This window comes from Lactuca sativa, chromosome 2, assembly GCF_002870075.4.
Source record: "Lactuca sativa cultivar Salinas chromosome 2, Lsat_Salinas_v11, whole genome shotgun sequence".
Lineage (NCBI taxonomy): Eukaryota > Viridiplantae > Streptophyta > Magnoliopsida > Asterales > Asteraceae > Lactuca > Lactuca sativa.
The window spans coordinates 131,910,937-131,929,331 of NC_056624.2; the positions used below are offsets into that span (position 1 = coordinate 131,910,937).

The 18,395-nt window shown below is 36.9% G+C and overlaps 1 pseudogene; it reads right to left on the reverse strand.

Moving 5' to 3' along the window:
* Positions 1-9,671: 9,671 nt before the first annotated feature.
* On the reverse strand, positions 9,672-9,789 carry LOC111912172 (5S ribosomal RNA; annotated as a pseudogene).
* Positions 9,790-18,395: the final 8,606 nt, after the last annotated feature.

The following is an 18,395-nucleotide window of genomic DNA, read 5'->3' on the forward strand; positions in this document are numbered from 1 at the left end:
TTGTTGCGTTTGATTTCTTTTTTCTCAGCACATGAATGGATGGAATAAAACCCAAACAAGGATTCATCTTCTATGATCTCATCTAAGGAATTCAGAACAACAATCTTGCCACTTTTGGAATAAAAAACCAAACAGATTTCGATCTATTCTTGAGGTGCATCACGACTACAAGGAAGCGTATCACGCTTTTCAGTTTTCTTTAAGGTTTAGAGAGAATAGAGGGTTGCCAAAATTTAGAAAGTTTTTCCACTTAGAATCATCATCAGATTTTGTCCAACAACCCTTCTATTTATAGGATGGGATTAGGGTTCCTTATTAGGTAATAAGTCTATTATATAATAACTATCTATGAGGCAAGTAATTACTAAAAGATTTGAGTTTCAAATCTTTACACTTAACCCCTTGATAATCTAGGAGTGTACAATAATTAATTATACACTTAATTAGTTATCAAACGAGATCCTTATATTTCTCCTATGTCATTAATTGCTCAATTTTGTCCTTGTGGCTAACCCAAAGGACCCTACCTCTGATAGTAATATTACTAATTGTTGTGATTGTGGGCACTATTTCTAACAAATAACCCCTCTAATTATTCTGGCTTACATATATTTGGTTTCCATCTTATGCCATATTAATGATGGTAAGTTGGAGTCAAGGGTTGTGGAGTGCATATTTCTAGGATATGCAATTGGAGTGAAAGATTATCAGATATGGTGTACATAAGAAGGAACGATCTCAAAGTTTATTAATAGTAGAGATGTTACATTTGATGAATCTCCTATGTCTACCCAAAGAGATAAAAGTACATGTATTTTAGGGAGACTTGATCATGGTGTTGTTTAGAAGATGGATTTTGTAACACAAACATCAAGGAACATTCTATACAATATTAATCTCAAGATCAATCCAATGAAAAATAGTCTAGAGATGCGTTTTCTGAGAGAGAATAATACGAGGAAGAAACTACAGCAAAAAGAAGGCAGAAAAGGAATGTTTAGAATTGCGTTAGATATGTTAGATGTGCTCATTCTTGTGACGTTGGTTCTATAGAATATGGATTATTGATTGGATAAGACATTGATATAGATAAGCCTCGATCATACAAAGAAATAATAGTGAGTAAAGAGCAACAAATATGTTAATGGCAATGAATGAAGAAATGCAATCATTAGAGAAGAATGAAATGTGAGATCTTTTTCTATTACCTAAAGGAGGAACACTAGTGTGTCTTTACAAGAAAAAAAAGTAATTCATGGATTTGAACCAACAAGGTTCAAAGCATGGTTGGTAGCAAAGGGTTTCTCACAAAAATAAGTGACTGAATATCACAAGGCTTACTCACCTATTATGAAGCACGTGATGATTTTATTAGCCATGACGAGAGCACTTAATGTGAAGCTTAAACAACTAGATGTCAAAACTACATTTCTTCATGGATGTCTACATGATAAGATTTACATATCCCAGCCAAAAGGGTTCCTTGATTCAAACCAAGATCATGTATGTTTGCTATAGAAATCTATTCATGGTTTAAAACTGTCTCCAAGAGAAAGGTACAAGAGATTGGATTTTTTTTATGACTTCACACAACTACACTCAGAACCCATTTGATAGTAATGTTTCCTCAAAAAAATTATATGGTTGGAACTAACGACTTGAAGATGCTACTAGAAAGTTAGTTTCAAATGGAAGATTTGGGAGCTGCAAAGAAGATATTAGGGATGGATATTCAAAGGGATAGAAGTGCAGAGCTGTTATACATTTCTTAACAAAGCTGCATTGAGAAAGTGTTGCAATAGTTCCATAATGGTTGGTCCAAACTACTTGGAACTCCTTTGGCAACACATATATCAAACTTGATCCAAGCACCTTCCCACCTATGCATGAGGAAAGAGATTAGGTGAATAGGGTTCCATATTTGAGTGTTGTTATGAGTATGATATATATTAGACCTAATTTGGCTCATGTTATTAGTATGTTAAGCAGGTTTATTATTAATCCAAGAAAAGCTCATTGGGAAGCGATCAATTGGATTATGCGATATTTGAAGGGAACAACTAACAATTTTCTAGTTTATGATGCTAACATATAGAATAATGGCTTGGTTGGTTATGGAGACTCATGCCATGGTGGTGATTTGGTGAACAAAAAATCACTTACATCTTATATCTTTACTTTTATAGTATAAGTTGGAAGTCAAGTTTACAAGCTATTGTTGCCTAGTCTATAACTGAAGTAGAGTACATAACAATGACCGAAGAAATAAAGGAATGTATATGGTTACACGGTCTCATTCAGAGTCTTTGGTTGAAGGTGGAAAAACCTATCTTTTTCTAACAATCATAGTATTTTGTGTGTTACATAGAAACCAGTCTATCATGAAAAAACACATCATATTAACGTAAGGTTGAATTTCATCAAAGATGTTGTGGAAGAAGAAAGATTCTCTATTCGGAAGATAGATACCAATGAGAACCTGGTTGATATGTTGGCAAAGTCGTTGCCCATAAAGAAGTTCTAGCATTACTTGATCTTGGTAGATGTTGGCAGGTCGTAAGCCCTTGGTTGTGTTTACATGTATCCCTCTCGTGTTGAGAATATATGTATGCATGAGTAAGATGTTTCATATTTTGCTTGTGTTTTGAATATAAGTATCCATGAAAGAGAAACTACTTGTTTATCTTGTGTTTTCCTACAAACACATAATCGAACACAATCTTGTCTTAGGTTCCATTAGTGGCCTAAGAAAAATGTGACAAACGGTTCGCTAGTGGTCAATATGGAGATCATCCTCATTCAAAACTCTTGAGTGTATTTAAGGAGATCGAAATTCCAAAATAGATTGTCATTTTGTAATATTTTTCTAAAGTTGTGATTTTGGGATATCAATATATAAAAATTGATATTTTGGTGATTATCATATGCATCTTTTATCTAACGGCAACCCAATTAAAATCTCTAAAATGGAATTTTCATTGGATGTTACAAGTCTAGAACATCAACATCACTTTAGATAGTATTTCTGATCAACGATGGAAAAAAAGATTCAGTATGAGAAAATTTAATTTTTTTTCTTTCAAAACTGAAGTCAAAACTTTAGGAATCGAACAAATTTTTTTCATGTGCAGAAAAAGTTTTGCTTTGTATTAATTTCAGGAACAAGGAACCTTTTAATCATTATTTGATTTAGTGGTGTTGGCATCTTTAATCTTTTTTCTAATATTCCACTAACTAAAAGGAAAACCCTTCTTTTTCATGAGTTGATTCCTACAGCCAGGGTATTTTTTATTTCTATTTTTCTCATTTTCATATATCATACTAAGCTAAAGTGAGTAATACCATCCATTCTAAAAATATAAAGTTCTTTAATTACACATGTATTTTTAAAACAATATTAAATCACAATTAAAGTATGTCTTGCTTTTTGATTTTTCTTTTGGGCCACATCAAATGATATTTAATAGAGACAGAGTAGCAAAAACTAGTCAAAAATACATAAAATCGAATTAAAAGAAATAGTGGGGGTTCGTAATCTAAAAATACCATTATAATCTATCTGTTTTAAACCTACTCTGAAAACCAAAAAACCCCCGGCAGTAATATTGTGAAAAGCTCAAATTTTCTTAGCTTTTAGAAACTAAATAGTCCATTTCAAAATGCCAAAGAGATATGTTAGAGTGTGATTTTGATTTTGGTTACCCAAATAAGTAACCTAGATCTGACAATGGAGCGAATTTTGACCATAATTCAATCCAAACCTATTACAATTATATAGGTTTGGAGCGTAGTTTTTGATTTGTTACTCGTTATCGATCCGTACCCCTTAACCCTTTAACTAGTACAAAAATCAACAATGGCCACACCACAAAAATATGACCATAGATCGTTAGCCACACATTATTTTTTCAGCTCAATTGAGATGAAAGGTCATGTCTTTTAGGTAGCATACGACCATATCATATTTAGTGGTTGTAACAACTAGAAAAGTGTGATTGTATCATACAAGTGTGGCTAAAAGGTATCAACATTTATGACTGTAATGAAAGATTCCGTCCATATAAATTTTAGGTATGAATCATCATTAATCCGCTCCGTTTATAACCCACCCATATAAATTTTAGAATTATATATTTATATTTTATACTACTTAACGTTTAATTTTAATTTCAATCGAAAGTTTAAAGGGCAAAGGGCAAAGGTCAAAGGTCAAACCGATTTTACCTATCGAGGAGTTGACTTCTAAACTTCCAGACTTCTTCCAAGATTCACGATGTTATTCCATTTATATTTTATCAAGCAATCATCAATTCCATTTATAAGTCAATAGAATCATTTACTAACCATAAGCAAGTTTCCGATTGTTATTTTCAGTCATTATAATCAACAATCAAAAACCAATTGAAAGTTGCTGTAATAGTGATTTTTAATTCCAATCGAAAGTTCATGGGTACGTAATGCGCTATCTAAATCAACATTTATTTTATTTACGAAATGTTATTTTAAATATTAAGCTATAATAGACATTTTTTATTTACGAAATAATATTTTAAAAATTAAGTAAAATGTGTTTGATTATTCAAAGAACCTATATGTTATGGGTCGGGTTTGGATAGTTGCTGATTTGGTGTATAAAGGTATGAGTTTAATTATTCGAAACCCTGTGAGTTATGGAGCAAGTTTGGAATGGATTTTGAAATTTATTAAAAAGGTTTAGATCAATGTCGATTCACACCAAAGTCATTCCAATGTAAGATCTAGAGCAATCCGATCAAAAGGAAGCTATGAAACCAAAATGTTGATTTCAAAATAAGTGTTTGGAATAGGCCAAGGGCTATTAAGCCCAAAACTATACACCAAAAACACTTATCTCATGGGGATGTGGGATTCAGACACATAGTTGCTATGGTTTACCATTATAATTATTTATAGCTAGGGGTTACATTGTAATCATGTTTGAAAACAATCAATATCAATAAAAGTTCTTTGGTTCATGTCCCTTGACGTATATCAAATCGACTAATCCAAGTTAATCCTCTGTGTCATTTTCTTTGGTTTTTTCCGTTTTCTTTCACAACAAGAAATAAATAATGTTGAGGTAACTACATCAAAACATGTCTTAATTTTTTCCATGCCGACAAAATAATCCACCATCTTCGAACAATCATGAATAATAAAAGATTATAATGGCTTAATCTCCCACCATCTAATGATTTTTCTCACAACTCGTTGTCAAGATTGCAATTGATGAAGAGAAGATTAGAGGTTTTAGTATCACAAATAGGATAAAACATAAATAGAAGATTAATGTGGCACCTATCCAAAATTTTCCTAGTTTGAATATGATCCTATACAATACACCACTAAGGATATTAACCCTATGCGGCTAATTTGTTCCATCAGATATCTCTTTCAATCAAACTTGACAATTTGTTGTCCAACAATTTCCTTAAAATGAGCACTTGGAAAATAAACCCAACTAGATATATCAAGTTCATTTTTTGACGAAATTTGAAAACTTAAAGCCATCCAAACACTAAATTAGATTTTACTTGTCCATTTCATCCCTCCAAGATTGAATTTGTTTGTGCCACCCACACATCCAACTTCTCGAATGGCAATGATTCGTAACCAAACAATCATTAAGAGACCCAAATAGAAAAAGTATTAGGAATGTAAAGCGAGGAAGTTTTTTGCCTACCTAATGATCTGTAATCAAATAATCCTTTAAAGAATAGAACATATATATAAAGTATAGGGAATGAAGGTTTTTTAGACATCTATGGATGAATGTATCCAAATGAAGATCCAAAAAGTTCACATGTATTTATTTAATTGAATATTGCACTGACCTACTTGGGATTTCACTTCATGGATCAATGTCATTGAGTGAACCTTGAGATGGATATGTTAAGTTTCTATTAAACTTCAGCCAGAAATATATGTAGATCTCTAAATGATTGTAGTGTAATTCTTAGAAGTACCTCAAACTTTGACTTGTAACATAACAATTATAAAGGTTATTATCAGATAACATAGCATGAAATTCATAAATATGCCATATAGCCAAAATAAGGATTTGTTCCTCCAAGATTCTAGAGTGTAATGTGTGATTGGGTGTTTTCGATAGAATCAAATAAGTTGAAGTGTATGGTCATGCTCATATTGGTTAAGTATAAGTCTGTTATTCTGTTCTCCGAATTTAGAAACCATTAAAACCTTGATGAGGAACCAAGTGATTTAAATAGATGCTTCGTGCTCCATAACATTAGGCCGAAGCAAAATTTGGAGAAAACAACATATTCTTCAGTTAATTGTTTATAGAAGATTTATGGATGAAACGAACTCACACATGATTGACATCAATAACGTGTTGTTAGACACTTAGCAATGTTTGTACAATTAGATGATTTATTTCTTACACAAATGGGAGCTTGTTGGAAGTTGTACACAAAGAAAAAACAAATTAACTATACGTCTATGTGAGACTGTGGGGTCAAGGGTTAAATCCTTAAAAAATCTAGAATAAATAATAATCATGTATTTGATAAAATTTATAACTCATCAACTTAAAATAAAAAATGAATAGTGAATTATTAGATAAAAGAATTAATTAAAAGAGTGTATATAATAATTAATAATATATTTTTATTAATTCAAGGTTTACTTTTGCCAGACTGATATAAAGCCTAGCAAACACGATAGATTCCTGGTATGTAGTAACTTTATCAATGTCTTCCCGTCTACCTCAGCCACTACTCTCCCAAGAGAGTTATCAGATCATAGCCCAATAATATTCCAAACTTCCTCCCCGGATTTTGGGAAAACCCCATTCCGGTTATTCAATTCTTGGCTCGATCGAGAAGGTTTTGACGCGGTCGTTAAAAAGGCCTGGGGTGAATTTAAAGGGTACGGTGTACCAGATATGTACATGATGGCGAAATTGAAGTATCTAAAAAATGGGATAAAAATATGGAGAGCTACAGATCAACCTAAGGAAGTGGTAGAATTACAGGAAACAAAAAGAATAGTTCATGAGATTGACCTGATAGCAGAAGAGCGAATGCTTTCGGAAGAGGAGATAAGTGAAAGGAGGTCCGGCTTTCAAAAAATAGCAAAAATGGAGAGGTTCTTGGTTGAAGATATTAAACAAAGGGCTAAGATTAAGTAGGTAACTGATGGAGATGAAAATTCAGCCTTCTTTCATGGTTTTGTAAATAACAAAAAGAGAAAGAATAGGATTGTAGGATTGCTTGTTGACAACCAATGGATTACTGAACCAGAAGCAATTAAATATGAGATTTTCAGATTCTATCAAGAGAAATTCCGAGAAAGGTGGCCGTCCAGACCAAAGTTCTTTAGCTCCCGGTTCACCACCTTAGACCCACTGGCAAGCTCAAGTATTGAAGTCCCGATCACAATTGAAGAAATAAAAGAGGCAATTTGGGCATGTGGAAATGAAAAAAGCCTAGGCCCTGATGGATTCTCCTTCAAACTTATAAAACAACATTGGGAGATAATGAAGCACGACATAGTGAACGTGGTCAAACACTTTGAAAGACACGGAGACATCAACAGGGGATGTAATGCTTCATTCATTACCCTTATCCCGAAGATGAAGGACTTGCTCTCAGTTGGGGACTACCGGCCGATAAGCCTCATTGGTTGCATGTACAAGATCATTGCAAAACTACTATCTAGTAGGTTAAAAAGGGTAATTGGTGGATGTATAGGAGATGTACAATCGACATTCCTTGAAGGTCGGAATATTCTTGAAGGACCCTTAATCGTCAATGAAATGTACTCATGGGAAAAAAAGCGAATGAAAAGATGCTACTATTTAAGGTAGAATTTAATAAAGCCTTCGACTCGGTCAATTGGGAATACTTGGATCACATACAAATGCAACTGGGGTTTGGTGAAAAATGGAGGAGATGGATACAAAGCTGCTTAAAAACCCCAACACTATCGGTCTTAGTTAACGGGTCCCCGACTAAGGAATTTGGAATGGGACGTGGAATAAGGCAAGGGGACCCTTTATCTCCATTCTTATTCCTAATAGCGATGGAAGGGCTGCATATTGTAATGGAAGAGGCGTGTGCTAAAGGTATCTTCAAAGGGATGCAAGTCCCTAATAGTGAAGTACGCATCTCACATCTATTATATGCAGATGATGCCCTTTTTGTTGGAGAATGGAGTGATGAAAATATTAAAAACCTTGCAAGAATACTTAGGTGCTTCCATGTATCTTCGGGACTGAAAGTAAACTTTAATAAGTCAAGGATCTTTGGAATTGGAGTGGATCGGCAGGAAGTATCAAGATTGGTGGAGCCGCTAGGATGTAAACCGTCTGATTTTCCATTCACGTATCTTGGAGTACCTATAGGGGCGAACATGAAATACAAAAGACATTGGATGTTGGTGATAGAAAAATTCCAATCCCGTTTGAACATATGGAAATCTAAAACCTTATCCCTCGGGGGTCGACTAACATTAGCGAAGGCTGTTTTGGGAAGCCTACCCACCTTTTATTTTTCGTTGTTTGTTGCTCCTACAGGTGTTATCAAGAAGTTGGAAAACATAAGACGAAGATTTCTTTGGGGAGGCACGGATGAGAAGAAAAGGATCAATTGGGTGGCATGGCAATCAGTGACTGCTCCTAAGGAGATTGGTGGATTAGGAATGGGGTCTCTCAGGGCTCTAAACCTGTCACTAATTACGAAATGGAAATGGAGGCTCAAAGTAGACAACTCAGGTTTATGGAGCAAAGTTATTAAAGGAATTCACAATCTTCATGGCAAACCTGCACAACATATCTGTAAGAAAACACTACCTGGAGTATGGAGTCGAGTGGCTGGAGTGCAAGATGAATTAAAAAAATTTGGAATTGACATTGATGAAGTAATAATAAAGAAAATTGGATCAGGAGATGAGACTATGTTTTGGCTTGACAAATGGATTGGCGGCTCAACGCTGAAGGATTCCTTCTCAGAGGCTTACAAACTGGAAGGCCACAAGCATTGTAAAATAAGTAATCGTCTACAGCATGGTACCATGAACTGGGAATGGAAATCAACTCCAAGAACGGTGGATAAGATTAGTGAGATTAACATGCTCACTAACACAGTCGGTGATTATCAGCTTATGGATGGAAGAGATAAGTGGAGGTGCACTTTATCTAGTGATGGTGTTTTTCATGTCGATGCTCTCAGATTTAAAATTGATTGCTGGAGCATACCATCGATGGAGACTCACTTAAAATGCATTCATGAGATTCCATTAAAGGTGACATGCTTTATATGGAGGGCAAATTGTAACATCCCCCTCTTGCACGTATCACAATATTGTCCGCTTTGGGCCACTCGGCACAAGGACTTCCCAAGGGGTCACCCATCCTGGTACTACTCCCGCCCGAGCACGCTTAACTGCAGAGTTCTTATGGGATCTGCTGCCCTCACGGTTTTAAAACGCGTTGTGTTAGGGAAGGTATCCACACCCCTTATAAGGAATGCTTAGTTCTCCTTCCCAGCCGATGTGGGATCAGATCCAACCCACTTTCACCCCCCATTATAGGGTTCGACGTCCCCGTCGAACACATCGACCCGTGCCCTGGCTCTGATACCATTTGTAACATCCCCCTCTGGCACGTATCACAATATTGTCCGCTTTGGGCCACTCGACACGAGGACTTCCCAGGGGGTCACCCATCCTGGTACTACTCCCGCCCGAGCATGCTTAACTGCAGAGTTCTTATGGGATCTGCTGCCCTCACGACTTTAAAACGCGTTGTGACAAGGAAGGTATCCACACCCCTTATAAGGAGTGTTTAGTTCTCCTTCCAAGCCGATGTGGGATCAGATCTAACCCACTTTCACCCCCCATTATAGGGTTCGACGTCCCCATCGAACACATCGACCCGTGCCCTGGCTCTGATACCATTTGTAACATCCCCTCTTGCACGTATCACAATATTGTCCGCTTTGGGCCACTCGGCACAAGGATTTCCCATGGGGACACCCATCCTGGTACTACTCCCGCCCGAGGACGCTTAACTACAGAGTTCTTATGGGATCTATTGCCCTCACGGCTTTAAAACGCGTTGTGTTAGGGAAGGTATCCACACCCCTTATAAGGAATGTTTAGTTCTCCTTCCCACACTCCTTATAAGGGGTGTGGATACCTTCCTTGTCACAACGCGTTTTAAAGCCGTGAGGGCAGCAGATCCCATAAGAACTCTGCAGTTAAGCGTGCTCGGGCGGGAGTAGTACGAAGATGGGTGACCCCCTGGGAAGTCCTCGTGCCGTGTGGCCCAAAGCGGACAATATTGTGATACGTGCTAGAGGGGGATGTTACAAATGGTATCAGAGCCAGGGCACGGGTCGATGTTATCAATGAGGACGTCGAACCCTCTAATGTGGGGTGAAAGTGGGTTAGATCTGATCCCACATCGGTTTGGAAGGAGAACTAAACACTCCTTATAAGGGGTGTGGATACCTTCCTTGTCACAACGCGTTTTAAAGCCGTGAGGGCAGCAGATCCCATAAGAACTCTGCAGTTAAGCGTGCTCGGGCGGGAGTAGTACCAGGATGGGTGACCCCCTGGGAAGTCCTCGTGCCGAGTGGCCCAAAGCGGACAATATTGTGATACGTGCCAGAGGGGGATGTTACAAATGGTATCAGAGCCAGGGCACGGGTCGATGTGTTCGACGGGGACGTCGAACCCTATAATGGGGGGGGGGGGTGAAAGTGGGTTAGATCTGATCCCACATCGGCTGGGAAGGAGAACTAAGCATTCCTTATAAGGGTGTGGATACCTTCCCTAACACAACGCGTTTTAAAGCCGTGAGGGCAGCAGATCCCATAAGAACTCTGCAGTTAAACGTGCTCGGGCAGGAGTAGTACCAGGATGGGTGGAAGTCCTTGTGCCGAGTGGCCCAAAGCAGACAATATTGTGATACGTGCAAGAGGGGGATGTTACACAAATTTAGACAGAATACCAACCGCATGTGCTCTACTTAAACGAGGCATTCAACTGGATTCCCCCATATGCACATATTGCGGGACTGCAAAAGAGGATGCATCCCATGTGATCCTTCGATGCCCAATGGCTATGCAGGTTTGGGATTGGGTGTTCCGTTGGTGTGACATCCCTAATGTTCAATTCGCATCCATGGAAGAATTATTGAAGTTTTCATCGTAGTGGGGGACATGTACAAAGAGGAGAAAAAAATTCGCCAGTATCTGTTATAGTATAGGGTTTATCTTAATTTTGGACCGTTAATGGGTGAGTTAAGACTTGTCCAACAAGTGAAGCTTATAATGAAAGGATTACGAAAAACTAGGGAAATAACAATTGTCGAGTCCTAATTCTTCCTATCCTAGGACCAAAATCCTCTCTCTCTCTTATATATATATATATATATATATATATATATATATATATATATATATATATATATATATATATATATATGAGAGAGAGAGAGAGCGGATTTTAGTCCTAGGGTAGGAAGAATTAGGATTCGACAAATATACCCTAAAATCTCAAAGTTGACCAAAGTTGAATTTTAGGGCTACGCCATGTGTACCCCTCCTCTACGTCATGCGTAGAAGAGCTAACCAGAAAACGGGGTGACTAATCAGTACATGTTGCGTACTCCAGCCTTACGTAGGGCGTATTCCTTAATTTACCAAACTTTATTTTTAAGACTTAATCCATTAAGACCAAACGGCTAACTCACAGAACTCAACCAAAGGAACGTCTTAACTGATAAAGTTGACAACTTGATGCCTTTGCATGGCTCAAAGAAGCCAAAAACCAAACTATAACCTCGTAACTTCATATTATGAACAACCACTCATGCATGGCTGAACGAAATCCCTCAAGATATGATTTTTATGTACTAGGGACCTCAGAAACATCAAGAAATGCTAACCTTAGCTTCTGGAGTACCTTTTACTCACAAGAATCAATCCATGGGACCAAAATATGCCAAAACCCTAAGCTAAACTAGATCCAAGCAATGAATCATAAAGGTTAAGACTTTATACCTTCTTGAAGATGATGAAAAAGAGTAGAATCAATAAGCTCCAAGCCAACCAACACTTCTCTAATGAGCTCCTTCTTCTTTAATATGCACCAAAAACACACCAAATCACTCAAATGGCTTAAGAATCTTACAAATGGGGCTAGGGTTTTGAGGGGACTACTTTAGAGGATGGATGTTGAAGATAAGGCCGGCCTTAAAGGAGATAATGAGGTTTTATTGTAACACCCGATTCCCAGGTAAAACTCTTTTAAAGTTTAATTATTAAAGCTTTGCATCTTTCTTGTAATGTGAGGCGTAACTAAGGAAGTACATCGAGTGTACATTATTAATTTGGACGCGAGATCTTATTGAGTATGCAGGGCGTACCTATAGTACGTAGAGCATACTCATGAAGGGTGAAAACCCTAATTTTTAGGGTTTGGACCTTATAAAACCTCATTATCTCCCTTGAGGCTGGCCTTATCTTCAACCTTCATCCTCTAAACAGTCCCCTCAAAACCCTAGCCCCATTTGTGATATTCTTGAGCCCTTTTGAATGATTTGGTGTATTTTTTGTGTATATTTAAAAAGTAGGAGCTCATTGGAGAAGTGTTGGTTGGCTTGGAGCTCGTAGATCTAGATTCTACTCTTTTTCATCATCTTCCAGAAGGTATAAAGTCTCCACCTTTATGACTCGTTTCTTAGATCTAGTTTAGCTTAGGGTTTTTGGCATATTTTGGTCCCATGGGTTGATTCTTGTGAGTAAAAGCTACTCCAGAATCTTAGGTTAGCATTTCTTGATGTCTTTGAGTTCCCAAATGCATAAAAATCATATCTTGATGGCTTTGGTTTATCCATGCAAGAGTTGTTGTTCATAATATGAAGTTAGGAGGTTAGTGTTTGTTTTTGGGCTTCTTTAAGCCATGCAAAGGCAACAAGTTGTCGACTTTATTAGTTAAGACGTTCCTTAGGTTGAGTTTTGTGAGTTAGACATTTGGTCTTAATGGATTAAATCTTAAATATGAAGTTTGGTAAATTGAGGAGTATGCCATGCGTAAGTCTGGAGTACACAACACGTACTAATTAGTCACCCTGTTTTTTGGTTAACTCCTCTACGCATGGTGTCGAGGAGGGTACACATGGCGTAGCCCCAAAAGTCAATTTTGGTCAACTTTAAGATTTTAGGCTAGGGTATGTTTGGATATGTTAAGCCGTTGAAGGGTAAAATGGTTTTTTACCCTCGGGAGTGAAAGTACGTATTGGACCGTTGACCTTAGATTATTATCGCCTTAATTGTTAATTAGGGTTGTTTTAGATATGTATAGTGTAACGAGATTTTGCAAGCAACAGTTTGGATGCGGAATTTATTCTCTTTAGTTTGAGGTGAGTCTCTCCGCTGTACTCGTGGGTCGAAGGCACCAATGTCGGCCTACTACATTATGCTTGTAGGATTCTAGTTGTTTGTGTAATACTTGCATGTTTTGTATGTTGGGCAGGGAACGTTATGGGAGTTAGGGAGAGGCCCGTTATACTCATTGGTTGGGGCCCATTATGCGAGTTATTGTGAGGCCCATTATACTCATTTGGGTGGGGCCCTTTACTTGTATGTGATGTGGTATTTTGGCGAAGTCAATAAGCTTTGTGCTTACGGTTTAAGTTTATGTTTCAGGTACTTCCATTTCGAAAGCGAAGGGCCTGGCCTGATTCCAGCTCCACCCGTGTCCAACTTTTTACATGTTTTGGATTGTACTCTAATAGATATTTTCTATTTTGATATACTTTGAGGATCTGAGATGAAGATTGATGATTTTTGTTGATTTAAAACAAAAAATTTTACTTAGTATTTTTGAGATGGTACATTTATAGAGTCCAAACCCTAAAAATTAGGGTTTGCACCCTGCATGAGTACGACTTGCGTACTCAATAAGATCTCGCGTCCAACTTAATGAAAGTATGCCCCACATACTTCCCTAGTTACAACCCGCGTAACGGCCAAAATGCAAACATTTTAATAATTAAACTTTAAAATATTTTTACCTGGAAACCGTGCGTTACAATTCTCCCCCTTATGAATCGGACTTCATTCCCGAAGTCCGTCACTACAAATAACTTTGCGTAGTGATCCCTCATCTCTTCACTAGGCTGCCATGTCCACTCCGAACCCTTCCGATGATGCAATTGCACTTTCATTAGACCCACAACCCTGGTCCGCAAATTCTTTGGGTTCTAGTATAGAATCACAATCGGTCTCTCTATGTAATTCAGATGCTCATCCACTTAGATATCCTCTAATGGAACCACTACATATTCATCAACCAAAGACTTCTGCAACTAAGAGACGTGAAAGTGTTGTGAATCTGAGTGAGATTATTAGGTAGCTCCAAACGATATGCTACCCTGCACACCTGGGTGATAACCTTGAAAGGACCAATGTATCTTGGGGCCAACTTGCCACGCTTCCTGAATCGGATGACACCTTTCCAAGGTGACACCTTCAGGATTATCATATCCTTTGCCTGGAACTCCAAGTCTGACCGAAATCTATCAACATAACTCTTATGTCGTCTCTGCATGGTCTGCAATCTCCCACGCACCTGCTAGATCAACTTGGTAGTCCATAGAACCACCTTTGTGCTACCCATAACTCATTGATCGACATTACCCCAACAAATGAGGGTCCGACACTTTCTCCTATAGAGTATCTCAAAAGGAGGTTGATTAATATTGAATTGGTAGCTATTGATGTAAAAAAAACTCAGCTAATGGGAGATATGTATCCCATCTACCGCCAAAATCCAGCACACATGCCCGAAGCATATCCTACAAGGTCTGGATAGTCCTCTCACTTTAACCATTAGTGCGGATGAAAATCTATTATAAAGTGCAGTCGAGTACCCAACTCCTCATGAACTCTATTTCAGAACCTGGAAGTGAACCGAACATCCTGATCAAAAACTACTGAGACTGGACTCCATGTTATGCCACAACCTCCCGGATGTAGACTGTCACACCCCAAAACCAAGAACGGCGGAAACGTTCTGGGGTGGAGGACGTCATGTACAGTATCACAACAATGAAAAGTAGTAAACAAGCAACAACATCATCCATTGCATTAATAATATAATTATTATACAAGTGTTCTGTCAAATTTTGATAAACACTAAAGCATAAATCAAAATGAAAGATGAGTCTTGAACAAGCTCCATTTTCCCTTCTCCTTGCATCGGTACCTGTCTATGATGACCTGAGGATACAAGTAATTTTGAAAGCGAGTATCAGCTTTGAAGCTGGTGAGATCATAAGTATTTAGTGTCTTAATTTGTATGTAAGAATTTGTAAGTATTGAAAAATGTGTATGAACTGTAAGTATGAAAATGTTTGTAAAACAACTGTAAACGTTTGAAAAACTCTAGAAATCCCTATGATTCCTACTATTATATAATGGTGTCTTCTACCAAGACCTGACTGTTCTCAATGTAGTCTTCTACCAAGACTTAACTGTTCTATATGTTCGTCTCTTGTAAAAGTGTGTAATTTTTCCCAAGTGTAACTATCTTATCAAAATATAGTTTTTACATTTATAGTTTAAGTGAAAAGATCACTAAATATATGTACGGGGAAAATTAATGTAGTACTAAAACGTAGCGCTATAAGAACTACTGCTGTACTAACTACCTTAAACCGGATTTATATTAAGGCATCATGTGATTAATTGCACCATACTATCGACTGGTAACAACGACATACGAATGGTCGTAATAACGAAATGACGTTTGGCACCCGCAGACCTGCAGGTCTCGCTGTAGCTAGCAACAAGGTGTAGGATAGTCAATCCAGTATAGATCTATACGCAAACTCACGCTCTCCCTTCAAGAGACTCTGGCTACAACTCGGGCCATGACATTTAAGGCATGCTCCGATACACATCACAATAATTAACGTATTCATATCTATGTAACGTAATGAACTGTTCTAGCTGTAATGTACATGCTCTCTACCTAGCAAGTATAGTAATGTAATCGTTCTAGTATCGTTGTATATGTTCTATTCCTAGTATCGTAGTATATGTAATGTACTGTAATGTTCTAGAAAGTATTGAATCATGAATGAACTGACTCATTGTATGATATCGCGTTCTAGTAATTGTTCTAGTATCTTCCTAAACTACCCATATGGTAGTTTACTAGTAATCTAACTGGTACGTATGGACATGGATGTATACCCTTGCTACCTAAGGGCATGGGATGAACTGGAAGGACCTTTTATGACTATATATGTAAATATGTTATATAACTAATATTTAAACGACCTTCGGACGAGTACCCGATATCCCACCAGACCACATCTCAAGCGCGAAAAGGAAATAGGGTGGTTAGCCTTCTTAAGTCTTTTAAACATTTCTTATATAACTAAACATATAGAGGCATGCAATTTATAATTTAAAAGCATAAAATAAGATTTGTAAAACCTTTGAGCATAAATATTTTCTAAGAAAAGACCGACTTGATGTCAATCTATAAAACAATTTGAAGGCATGGGTTTGATAAAACAGTTTAGTATAAAGAAACATTTGTTTGAAACACAATTGTAAATAAGTTTGAAATGTAATATACAGAGTAAAATGTATAGTGTAATAAGGAGTTTAAAACATATAAAATGTTTATAAAAATCATTTGAAGGAAACTGTTTGGTAAAACGACTAATGTGTAGTAAATCATTTGAATGCTGCATATTAATCACATGTGATTGATATAATAACTAGCGTAATTCTACTTATTAATCACATGTGATTGATATAATAACTAGCATAATTCTACTTTGTCACACCCCAAAACCAAGAACAGCGGAAACATTCTGGGGCGGAGGACGTCATGTATAATATCAACAACAATGTAAACTAGTAAACAAGCAACAACATCATCCATTGCATTAATAAAATAATTATTATAAAATTGTGTTCTGTCAAATTTTGATAAACACTAAGCATAAATCAAAATGAAAAATAAGTCTTGAATAAGCTCCATCTTCCTTTCTCCTTGCATCGGTACCTGTCTATGATGACCTGAGGATACAAGTAATTTTGAAAGCGAGTATCAGCTTTGAAGCTGGTGAGATCATAAGTATTTAATGTCTTATTTTGTATGTAAGAATTTATAAGTCTTTGTAAATTCAAGAAATTGTAAGTGTATAAGAATTGTAAGTATTTGTAAGTGTAAGTATTGTAAGTGTTTGAAAAACCCTGGAATCCCTATGATTCCTATTAGTATGAAGGTGTCTTCTACCAAGACCTAATTGTTCTGTGTGTGTCTCTTGTAAGAGTGCATATTTTCCCAAGTCTGACTACTATTTATCAAAAGATAGTTTCTACATTACCGTGCGACGTATGAAACATTCACGAAGTGAATGTAATGGGAAAAGAAATAGTACTATGGTGTAGTGTCGAACTACAATCGTACCTATTAGCTTAAATCTAGGGTAATACTTCCAAGTACCGTAGTATTTGATATATATATATATATATATATATATATATATATATATATATATATATATATATATATAAATAACTACATCGATACTCAACTGCCTTATTTGAGGGATAAGGTATAATGTGATGTCTAGATCCCAGACTGTACGCTCCCCTATCAAAGGGATTTTGGGACCTACCCACGACCCCTGCATGAATGCAAGCCGTGAGCATCCACATTACTAATGATCATGTATACTCGATATAACAATCACAATTGCGGTGTGATTTATCAGTATAGTTAGATCCTGAACTGGTTCCGTGCTATAGACCCTAGTGACGTCTATTCTATGTATATGTAAGCGTACTCATGTAAGTGTGATCATGTAATGGTACTCATGTAAGTGTGATCATGTAATTGTACTCATGTAAGTGTGATCATGTAATTATACTCATGTAAGTGTGATCATGTAATTGTATTCATGTAAGTGTGATCATGTAATTGTACTATGATGTTCTAAGTGTGTTAGCTGTAATGTGTGTTCTTTCTATCTAGCATGTATAGTAATGAAATCATTCTAGTATAGATGTATATGTAATGTACAGTAATGTTCTAGAAAGTATTGACTCATGAATGAACTGACTCATTGTATGATATTGCGTTCTAGTAATGGTTCTAGTATCTTCCTGAACTACCCATATGGTAGCTTACTAGTAATCTAAGTGATACGTATGGACGTGGATGTATACCCTTGTTACCCAAGGGCATAGGATGAACTGGAAGGATCTTTTATGACTTTATATGTACACATGATATATAACTAATCTTTAAACGACTTTCGGACGAATACCCAATGTCCCACCAGACCACATCTCAAGGCGCGAAAAGGAAATAAGGTG